The 12157-nt window shown below is 43.2% G+C and overlaps 1 protein-coding gene across 2 annotated transcripts in view; it reads right to left on the bottom strand.

Annotated features, from left to right (window-relative positions):
- The window catches only part of tafa4b (TAFA chemokine like family member 4b), a 40111-nt gene extending 29062 nt beyond the window's left edge, over positions 1 to 11049 (bottom strand). Inside the window, exon 1 of one of the 2 annotated variants that reach the window (XM_075462035.1) lies at positions 10544 to 11049. The gene's annotated coding sequence lies outside the window, so the exon portion shown is untranslated. Of the gene's footprint in view, positions 1 to 2260; positions 2352 to 10543 lie in introns of those variants that run through there. The other variant, XM_075462036.1, reaches the window with a different exon arrangement.
- Between the last annotated feature and the right edge of the window lie 1108 nt (positions 11050 to 12157).

The raw sequence follows: 12157 nt of genomic DNA, 5'->3' as shown, positions 1-12157 counted from the left end.
CAGACAATTATCACATGGAGAGTGACAGGGGGGTGGGGGGGAATCAGGGGTGTTACACACCCATCTAATTTGTATTCAACTCTCAGAGACAATGCCTGGAGTCAGAATTACTTTTTTACAGTTTGTGTGAAAACAAAAAAACATTTCTGACTGCACTTTTTACTTTTATGCAGCCAACACTTTTGTTTACAAGGTTCAACCTTCAAAAGTCTTGGCTAGATATATTTATAGTGTGTTTTCTTGCACTGTTTGAAGACCTCTAAAACTTGTTTTTTTGTACAGTTGTGTTTCCCCTCAATTTAAATAAAACTTGTTTGTATTACATTCACTTCACTCTCATATTGTTTTTTGTTAGGCTTTTCAGAATACAACCATATGTGTCACTTTTGCATAGATGTTTACAGTTAGGCTGCGGCTACACGAAAACGTTTTTCACTGTAAACGATACTTTTTCTTATCGTTTCGCTGTCGCGGCCACACGGAGCCGGCGTTCCCACTACCCCAAAACGATAGTTTTTGAAAACGGGTTCCAGAGTGGGAAAGTTTGAAAACGGCCTCGTTTCGTTTCCATTGTTACAGCTAAAACGTTTTTGCGTCAGTCACACGTTGACGCTGTGAGCCAATTTTAACACTTCTCTATTGTCTCACAGCGTGGCGTGACACAGCGGCGTGTGTACTGCATCGTTTCATCGTTTTCATCCGTTCTCGTCTGGACAGCAGCGCGTTTCCGTGTGGTCGCAAGAATTTTCGTACCCGTTTTAAAAAAAAACCTCGTTTCGTTTCCGTGTAGCCGTAGCCTTAGTTGAAATACTTGAAAATGTCAAGGTGGTGACAACTGCCTCAAAGTCTCTGAAAAGGCCTTAGACTCCAGGGGGTTAACCCCCTGGAGTATTTGAATAGCTCAGTGTTGTATGCAAGATGTTTGTTTATAAAAGGCAGTGGCACGGCCACCCTGTACCTTGCACATGTTTAAAATAAAAACATGAATATATTAACCTGTGTATTATTTGAATAGCTTAGTATTGAATGTACAATAACAGAGGACCTATGTCTATACACGGCACTAGGCCCCGTTAAATATAAAACACAATTGTATGCCATATAAATAGTAGGGGGTCCCTGCTCCAACTCTCCATCAGTTTGGGGGTCCCTGGCCTGTAAAACGTTGAAGACCCCTGCTTTAGAGATTAGAGAAGATTATTTTAGGAGCACTGAGGAAATCTGAAAAATACAAAGTTGGGGACGTTTAAAGAGTTCTCAGCTTATGCAGAGGACTTGGAACACAAATTTGACTGATTATAACACCCACATTGATGCATACAATATTCATGTGTTTGTGTGTTTTAGATGGCACTTGTGTGTTTTCGGGTTTTTATGTAAAGTGCAAATTTGCACAATCGTGCATTAGATGTGTGTGTTTTGTTCCACTACAGCATGTGAGAGTATGCAAGGTGCAAGTGTTGTGAGAAGTGATTAGGCATGCTGCCTATCTGCACAGAAGCTTATTTCTTATTCCCTTTTTAAAGGCTGAGCCATGGCATGCATTTTTATCAGCTTTGTTCTCTGATACACTCATTAGAAGAGCACAGTTGTGCATTCGTGTGTCTGCGTACGTCATTGTGTGTGTGTGTGTGGGGGGGGGGGGTCCATTTAGAGCAACATAGCCCTGCTTACTGAGTTTAAGACATACAAAAAACTGCAAACTTCTGAAAGAGTGATGAATTTGTATCCTCATGTTCAGGGAGAAACAAAAACACATTTCTATACAAAAGATGCAAGTCACCAAAATGGTCTTATGGGGCTTTTTTGAAAGCAGAGGTGTGCAGGGGGGGGCTCAGCTGGCCAAAATGCCAGAGAGGAGTTGTTGGATGTGGCAAGTGAAAAAAACATTCAAACACACACGCACACATGCATGTTAGCAAACAGAGCACAGAAATGCTTGTGATTATCTGAGAACATCAAGTCACACCTCTTCTAAAATTATCCCTCTTCTACATCACCCTCTCTATCTCCTCTGACTGTGTGTCTCTAAGGGCTGATGGGCTGAGCTGTGTCATCTCTCGCGGTAATCACATAGGGCTGGCACGGAGGCGCATTGACATGCATTGAAGCAATCCTACCTCCATGCGAATATATATCTGTATGCCCTGCATCTGAACGGCATCATCTGCCGGCCCTCTACGAGCAGCCACGCAGCACCGCGAGCAAACACATACACACATGAATTTGTTAAATCACTCTTCTGCATACAATCTCTGACCTCATCTGCAAGAGACTCCGCTCGCTCCGTATCCGAAATAAAACACTTCCAGCATGATGAGGCTGTCGCTGGCACTGTGCTGTTTGTCACTCACAGAGATTATAGCACTTGTCAGGGCAGGACAGGAAGTTCCTGTTCAGCAGGACTGGGAGGAATACAAAACGTAGCATTACTTGATAACCTCTGTGTCACCTGTTTAGTATGTAACAGTGTTCATTGTTCATTGTCAGGCTTTTGTGAATATCTCTGCTTTATCTCTGCCACATGGTGACAAAAACAAGAATGAGTTTTGGGTCTGTTAAAGTCTATTTCAGAGGGTTTGACATTGAAGTTTAGTCAACCAAAAACAGTTGATTTTTTTTGGTCTCAATAGTCACATACAAAGGACAATAGTAATGATCTGTTTGGGACAGATCAACTTTCCCCAGCACAAAGTTGATTCCTCAGCAAACTGCTTTGGTTCTTGAAGGTACTCCCAATCTTATAAAATGTTTTCTTATTGTAAAGGCATTTTCAGTTCCAAGCTCCAGTACAGAAACAGATCTGTGAACAAAAGCAACATCACATGCTGTTCATCAGTCCAACTACACTGTGGGATACAAAATATCTAAGCTCAGTATCCTAACAACATGTTTTATAGGTATGTTTGCCCACATATCCAAAACGTAGTGGTAATTTCTAAACCTAACCATGTGTTTTTTTTTTCATTTTAAAAGGCAGGAATACATAGATTTCAATAGGTAATGATTGAAGTTTTGAGTTGTTATTGTGAAACTGCTGAGTTTTGCACAATAGTCTAATACAGCTATCATGCATTTTGGTGTAAGACTGCAGGTAATATCCAATAAACTGTCTCACACTGATGGTCATGTGTTAAAGATGGACGTCCCCATGACTAATTACACACTGCAAGTAAACCTGCAGGTTGATTTTTACCAGAAATGTTTACTCTTGTTTTAGTAATCTTGTAGGAAACCATGCCCTATTCGTGAAAATGGCTTTCTGTGCTCAATGCTGGTGGTTTTAATTAGAATTTTAAAACGCTTTAAGGAGAATAAATCAAATATTGCAAAGACAAAATATATAGATCTATAAGAATATGAACTTTGGCTCAACTCCAGTGTGTATGAGTGAAAAGAAAAGAAGGGGAATGAGATTGAAGACCCCACAAACATCACACCAGTATCTCACTGTGCTGATTTTCTCTGCCCAGACACAGGCCGAGCAGACAAAAAGCATATCAGTGTAAAACAAAGTGCTTCTCCCCAAGGCGGAAAGATATTGAAAATGAAACGGGCAAAAGCACAAAGCCCAGTGGAATCTCATGTGAAGCGTTTCAGATTTCTGCCGATATGCACAGTATTAAGATTCAGTCAGGGTGTGTAATGTTCTGCATCTTGCCTGCTCTCAGCGCTAAACCATTACAGCATGTTGCTCCTTGCCATTTCTTTTGGGTCGCTGGGCAGATAGAAGTGGTGTATGCACATAAATAAATGCCCTAAATTACACAGACATGGTTTGCAATCTGACACACTCCAGTATACGTAAACTCCTTACATTTTCCTGTTCTTTCATGTTCAGCCTGCTGTTATTCTGCTTTTTATTTGTTCCTCATGAAGTCTCCCATCATTGCTCTCTGCACTACTCACTCCTCCATATATCAGGCTGTGTGTGTGTGTCCTCTCCTCACAATAACATTCTGCAGATAAGGATTTGCTTTCACTTCAACCATCAATACCCCAAGCATTAAAATCTGATCATATGTGAACATTTTGTACTTTGTCACCTTATAAATGAAGAAGAAATTATTTAAATCTGCATTTAACAAATCATTCCTATAGATATTTCCATGAGGAACAGTTGAGAAGGCTTCTGGGAAAACTAAAAAACATTGGAACTGTTTCCTTCTAACAAGTAAAGCAGTAAAATATGCTCTGTTTGCTTAAATGGACGAGCAAACGTTGCATATTTCAATTGGAAAGAAAGACAGGAAAGAAAGTTGTGAGTGAAAGTCTGAATTCAGGACCATTACCTGGCTGTGGTATTGACTGCAGAGTTCAGAGAGTGGCCTTGGCACTAAGGTACCATTACAGCTCAATTGATCGGCCTGCACTTAAGTGTAAATCCCACCTTGTTGCACAAGCCATCGTCTCAGGATCCGATGACCATAAAATGTGTGTGTGTGTATTTGAGGGGAAAGGGGGGGTAAAAAGAGTAAAAAATGTATCTATTTTTGCGTATTCTTTAGAATTTTTCAAGGTTGCTTTTTGTCTCCCGTCTAATTTTCTCTCGACCAACTCCCCTCTCCTATCCTTTCTCTCAGCACTACATCGGTTCTCTTTCTCTTCTCTTCAGTCTCTTTGATGGATAAAAGTCCGAAATGATCAGAGTCCCAGTGTGTGTTTCATGTGTCAAAGCGTGCCACCAGACGCTCCCAAGAGTCCTGACTCTCCTCTGCAGCTGCTACAATTGCAAACACAACGGCAGACTCCATTCACAGAGGCACACACACACCTTGTAGTTTAATTCCTCATACGTCTATGCACACACACTACTATACACAAATTTCCTCATGCACTCATACAACACAACGCAATTCAGATTCATGGCTGGGCTCTACTATGCTCACTCTTTCACATTGCAAACAAGTCTTATTAAAGTGTTTTAACAGCTTCTTCTACTAAAGCAGAAGACAAACATAGGCTGTTGAGGAAAAAACTCAACAAGTGTTTGCGTGTAGAGGGCCAGTCCCGTATTTTCTTGTTTTTTAAGTCTGTCGTTTAAAGCCCGACAGCCAGCTCGGGTGGACACATAACATAGAAACAGACAGAGGCATGGTCCAGGCCATAAATCTGCTGCACTCTAATAAAGCAATAAAAGACTGTTAAAAGTCAGTATCCCTCAGCGCTGGAGGATGGATGGAAAGGTGGGACGGAAACGAGACACTTTCATTTGACAGCACACAGCCCACATTTAACAAGGTTCTGTTCCCCTCTCAACTTGAGACAATCTGCAATATTGATGACTCTCTCCTGCTGTTGCTCTTTTTTTTATTTTTATTCTTGAATTCTTTTCTGATGAGAAAAAAAAAAGGGAACATTGTGATTTAAAATGGTGAGGGGCAATCTTTATGCACTGTTCTACTCAGTCAGTAAGCGCCCTGTCTTCAGGACTGATCTGTCTTTCTAGCTAGAATGATTTAACAGCCCCTGCACACAGCATGCCAACTTTACTCATACCATCATACAATTGTAAAATTCTAGTTGTGTTTTTCTAAGCTAGACTTAGTGTTAACAACAGGGAGGAAAATGTAAATTGTTAATAAGAAGAGAAATCATTTTCTGGTCATTGGAAAAGTAGCTTTTTTTCTCTCTCATTTCTTATTTATTTATTCTTTGTGCATCTGCCTTTTTTTTCAGAAACTCTCATACTTGTCTGTAGATACAAAGGAACAAAATAAGAGCATGTACAGAAAGGGTAGCTGGTGAACCACAGCAGGGCACAAGAGAGGTAGCACAGCCTAACCTAGTGATAATAAGAAAAAGAAACAGTCAGGAACAAAGTGTGTGCAGCTGTGTACGCCAGCAGTTAGTAAAGTCTTCTTCTGTGGTGTCATGCCAAAGCAGACCAAGGCCCTGACAGGTAGTCTCCTGAGAGCAGCGGGCCATTCATTTTTGTTTTGTGCCTAAATTATGATTAATGGAAAATAAACAACTTTGATTTTCTGTGAGCTTCTCACTGTGGTTGTAGCATCTCTTTTGACCCAGAGAAAAGCATCGGACCAACACTTAATCTCTCACACACACGTTCTTTCTCTTTTACTGTATATGCAGATCCCCACACAATATGCACAGATACTCATGTGTGCCGACAAAGAGGCGTCTGCCAGTGACCAACTTTCACAGAATTCCATATATAATATGTGCCATGCCTATTAATTGAGCAGCTAGATCTTTAAAAAAAAAAAAGAGTTTAAGACAAGCAGGAGAGCGAAAGAGAGTAAAGTGAAAGAGACATGAAAAAGTTGGGATGAAAAGATGGAGTAGAAGGAGAAAGAGAGAAGTCAGGAAAATAGAGTGTGAGAGAGCAAAGAGAGGAAGCCTGATCAATTGTTCATTTTACAAAGTCACTGAGACGTGTCAGCAGTGTCAATAAGTGAATTAATTTGTCTGTGAGTCTGCGGAGCGTGACACCATCACTCTGCTCCCCTTAGACAAGCAGGGCCTCTAACCCTCTCTCACACTTCCACAAAGCAATTCCATACAGTGATCATGAACAGTTATCAGAACCAGATCTGCTGACATGGAAACATTCTCACACAATCATACCCCCCCTCACACACACACACATTCGCACAGTTTGGGAAGATGTGAAGAATTCATTCCCTGGAGACACTGACGCTTTGACAATAGCCAAATCTGAAAATACTCCAAAATGTGTTTTGTTTGTTGTTAACAAAAAGGATGTTGTCTTTTATATAATTCAATTCTATATTCTTTTAAATGACAAAATATTTTTGGGGATTGAAGGAAATAAAGAAAAAGAAATGTATTATCATTTACAATATGACCGGTAGATATGTATGGAAATGTATAGCCACACACATATACTCTGTGCACAGAGTCAGGCATACAGAATTACACACTCTCCTCTGATAGATTTCCCCCAAGTTCCGACTACCCATATTCCTGCATAGTTGAGCGTTTCTCTTACACATTCATTCAGCGCCCCTCTCCATTCAGCGAACGCCCACACTGTGCCCTGGCTGTCTTTCTTTTATTTTTCTGTTATCTTTTTACAGTCTCTATTTCTCCACTTCTATCTGCTTCCACACTTCTAAGGCCTGCATCCCACAGGGTTAAAGCCACTTCCCTCTTCGTGAGCCACAGCATTTTTTTGAAGGCCGCTGTGATGACTGCCCCAGGCTCCGCCACCACCGCTGCACCTCTTCTGCTTGCGTTCACAATGGACCCACCTAGCACAGCATGGTGGGAGATTTTCATAATCCCACAAACACACTGACACTGTAATTCACGGTTACCAGCACATCCACCAGCTGCCAAAGGGAGAGGAACGGGAATGCACAATCTCATGCGGAGACACACACGCGCGCAAATGGGCACACACACACATAAATGCATGTACAAAAACATGAGTGGAAGCAGCAGATTGAGTCCAAGGTGATGGATAGAGCACTGTGGGAAGGAACTGTGCCTGTTCAATTACAATCATTATTATCACTTAGGGAGATTTGTCATAGTCAAAGTGAGTTGGAGCTGCGGAGAAAATCACCTTGAGGCCTGTTAAGGGGCGTTATTACCATTCTTTGGAAAAGGATCATGACATTCTTAAAACTCCATTTTAACTGAAAAAAGACTTAAATTTCATGTAAATAAATTACTCCAAAGTTCAAAACAGATGTTTTAGAAAAAAAACTGTCCAATGGTATGTGACTGATCCTTTAAACACTTAACTTTTATCTGTTCATGTTTTTCAAGACTTGGGAGCAGTAACCTTGAATGTGAGTGTTGTTGAATCATTCACTCTGTCTTCTCGAGGCAACAGGAAGAGGACATATGGAAGTGTGCAGGACCTCAGTCAGAGCAAGACCTGTTAGATGCAAGTTATAGAGAGTCTGAATAATGTTGTGGTGCTACACTCATAAACCAAGGTCTTGCTGTCACTGATTGTCTGAGAATGGAGAGAATTTAGGACAAGGAACACACACCGAGCTGTAAAGCGGCAACATGAGAATTGGTGGAACCTGCTCTGACAAAATGATTGATGTGCAGAATGAAATGTTTGAATAATCTCACACGTATTTGCTTACAGAGACCTTAGAAATGCTTTGAGGTTTTGATCAGCTGTGCTCTTTTTCCTTTTGATATATGTGGAATGACTTACAGAAATCAACTCATACATATGGGCAACACGACCCCTGCTTGTGCGCTGTTGGTGGCAACAATGAAAAAAGGGATGTTGATACATAGATTACTTATTTTATTCACAGAGGCTTAAACTCAGTGGCTCCAGTCCAGTCACAGTCTACAAGGTATCACGTGTTTTTATTCTTTCTTACCACAGGTCATGACCTCTATCCAGTTGTGGTTTCACCGTTGTGACAAGAAGCAAACACACACCACACTCACACTCATTGATCTATTGCCTCTCCTTCTTCCATTAGAGTCATGGATCTCTTGATGGGGACGACACATCAGTGTCACTGTGTGCTTCCTCTGAGCCCGATTTCATGAGAATGAGTGATATTTTCCAATGCTACTGCATGACACCAATCCATGCTCTCTGACTCAACACACCCAGAAGCCGCCCGACATGAAGAGCTGTCCAGGACACTGTCACTTCCAAATGCGAAGGTTTTTTCCATCCCTCCTCCTTGACATCAAATAATGACTCTAATCTTCTTCCTTGGTGGTTTTTCTCCTCTTCCTCTTTGCCTAGCTGTATCATCGCAGTCAATCTGTTAAGGCCTGCGTGTGTGTAGGTGATCTCCAATCTGCCGCACTGCCGCCACCTCATCAGTCATACATGCCTAATTCCTGCTTATCTATCTATTATGTCACCCACAAAGCCATATCACTCACACACAACAACCTCTAACACGAGCAATGTTTGTTCTCTTACACGAAGATTTGCTAGATTCCATTGTGCAGAGTTCTTGATATTACTTACACATATGTCATTTTGCCTTTCCCCTCGTTTCATTTCTCACAAATATCTGTCTCTCCAGCTCATTTCTCTCGCCTCCCCTGAGCTACGTTTTCCTTCTCACTGCCATCAGTCGCCTCTCCGCTTGGTTGTGTCCTCATGCACAATCACAAATGCACACAATCCATTCCCCTTCCATTTCAAGCCAGTCATCCTGAACAGCCCTCTGTGGGGTAAGTACTGTAGATAGCAGACATGTAGAGCCGAATAGCCTCCTGAGAATACGGCGGTACCACTGCTGGGAAGCTGCTCTAGTCTGAAGGGGGTAAAAAGGAAGGGGTCAAACAGTAAGAGAGTAAGCCTGGATAGAGGAGTAACTGCCAAGTGGATTAATAGCATGTGTGTGCATGTCTGTGCGAGGAGGAAGCGCGGACATCACAGTGCCACCCTCATACAGGTGTGAGTCACAGTGAGTGATGTGTGAGTGTGTATGGGTGGGTGACAGGGCGTCAGGTTTGAGAGAGTAATCTCCTCAGGATTAAGAGTGCTGCTCCTGTGTTAATGTGACTGTCAATGAGAATTAAGTGCGTGGACCGATCCTCTCCACCGACCTCTCCACCTCGCCTCTCCCCCTCTCCTGTCCGCCCTGATGATACCACTTTCTGTGGAGTGCCAGTGCCGAGCGTTAAAAACAATGGGGAAATAATTACACTCTCAATACAGTACAAATTGCAGGGCCGAGCTGTGGGGCGGCGAGAGATATAATGGAAGGGGGGGGGGGGGGGAGTGAGGGAGGAGACAGGGATGACTAACAATTACAACACGATAGGGGCTGGGTCTTATTACTGCGCCTATTAACATGCACCAAGTAATTTTCGCCTCCCAGTTTGTGTGTGTACGCGTGCGCGCTGAGTGTGTGCGTCCAATAGAGTGAGGCGATTAGGTTGTGCAACACACCTCCCAGGCTCCGTGCGCAATCTGCGCGGAGAAGCCGGCGGCACTTGATTTTTCTCCCATATGTCTGAGCTCCGCGCGCTCTCTTCTCAGTTCGCACTCCATCACAATCCACTCAAAGCGATGTTTAAGAGGGCGCGTGAAAAGAGCCTGGTCAGCGGGTCGATCTCAATAGGTTGCTGCGCAGCACCGAGCTCCGAACGACCGCTTATTTAACCTCCCGGTGATAAAACACTGCATCAATCTCACCTCGCTCCCTCGTGGTCTTCCCAACCGCACGCGCTATACACCGAGAAACTGCTTGTTGTTTGAGTGGGCTCATCATATGTTCCATTTTTTACGCAAGGCAATCTCGCGCCGAGAGGAAGCGAAGATCACTAAGGTTTTCTCTGCAAATTCCGCATTTCTTTGAATGAACCTGCTCCTTAACAAACTGCGTTCGCTATACTCTGCCGAGGGCGTTAAAGTTGAACCTTAAAGTCAGCAGTCACCACCCCTTCTCCCCCTTACTTTTCACTAAAATTTGGCAAGCATATCAAGTCCCACACGGACTCCGTCCTAGTTGTATTTGCCGACTGTGCTACGAAAAGACAAGGGTGATAAAAACGTGAATCTAGCCCACAGAAACTGAATCTGAATTAGAAAAATAAAACACCACCTTACCCAAATCTATAACCTCGATGGCATGATTACTTGGAATTGTAAAGGGTCCGAGTGAGACAGACGAGCACTTCTGTCACTTTCTGCTTCAACTCCACTGATTGTGTTTTCACTAAAAAGGGGCAATCCTTTTAAGCCTCTTGTCCAGGTCCCGCACAAACACAATAAAAAGGTGTGATGAAGGGCTACGGCTGCGCCGGAGAAACAACCCTCTGAAACCGGGTGAGAAAACAGGGCTCGCGCAATAGCGACCTGGTCCAATTTGCCATGATCTCACCGAGTCCCATTCCAAAATCAGACTGAGGAGAAAGTCACCAGAAGTGCCTAATCCCCCCAGAGCAGCACCGGGCTGATGTTTCTGGCGAACACTCCACACAAGTTCATCCCTCCGACTTGAGTCTGTCAACGCAGAGGCGTTTTAGTCGCCGGAGAGATGCTGATGAGAGTGATGGTATAGTGATGCAGGAGTGATTGTTGCCCTCCCGTCGCTCCTCCCGAGCAGGGATCGATTGGACATGAGAAATGCGATGTGAGCCCGTCTTCCCAATTCAGAACACGTGCAACAGCGCCCGCCCAGTTCACCAGCTCTCTCCTACACCCCCTTCTTCCTCACTGATGTCATATAGTTTGCAAGTAGCCTGGACTGTAGGTGCAAGGAGAGATGACAGCATTTCTTTGATAGTAAAGTCTTCATTTGAACAAGTTTTTCGGTCTTATTTCGTCGATTAGTATTGTTTCTTGGAACTTAAAACGTGGAGGATCGGGACATTTGTTTGCTAAACAGTATATAAAACGAGTTTCACGGGGGACAGACGAATGATAACGAGAAATTTGTGATTCAGACCCAACGCAAGTTGCAAGGTGTCTGAAAGTGTGACCCCATAGCTACTCGTTCATTAATAAGTGATGGCCACAAGCATAGGAAGGACATGTCTGACACTTCGCCTATCACCTCTTCATACATGGGATTGTAAGTGTGTTATGGGTTGTGAGAGGAGCCCTGTCAATGCACGGCCATTGTTCCTGACTGACAGACAGGTACACGACTGTGCACGAGATGGACACAGATCGTCTTCAAATAGCACACACACACACATATAACGACACCCAACCACCAAGATGTTGAACAGAATTTAATCACCGCCGCCTCTCGGTTACGCACCAGGGGACAGCCTATCAATTATTTCATCCCAGAATATTCAAGAGTGTTGATGGCGATTGATTGCTTTGCGCTGTATTTGCAGTCATTAAGACTTAGAGGAGGTAGATGTCCACTAACCACCCAAGGTGTGGGTTATCCGATACGTTCAGAGGACTCCCATGTTTTCTTGTTGCCAGCATCGCAAGGCCATACAATTCACCCTGAGTCACATGAACTTTGGTCGGGAGCAAACATACGTGTCTTCAGCTTATCAATAGAAAGAAAGAAAGAAGTCAGGCACCAAGCGTTACAGGCTATAACATTGACATTTGCGCATCACAGCATGGTTGTCTGGCACTGTCCTCAACACCAGTTTAAACCAATTTTGCCACCTGCACAAAGAGTGAGAAAGTGCAGTGTGTTGTTTTCCAACCGATTTATCTTTGCTTGAATCTATTACAAATCGATCAGTCTAG

The sequence above is a fragment of the Odontesthes bonariensis genome, chromosome 3, assembly GCF_027942865.1.
Source record: "Odontesthes bonariensis isolate fOdoBon6 chromosome 3, fOdoBon6.hap1, whole genome shotgun sequence".
NCBI classification, from domain to species: Eukaryota; Metazoa; Chordata; class Actinopteri; order Atheriniformes; family Atherinopsidae; genus Odontesthes; species Odontesthes bonariensis.
This window is presented reverse-complemented; position numbering and strand designations above follow the sequence as displayed.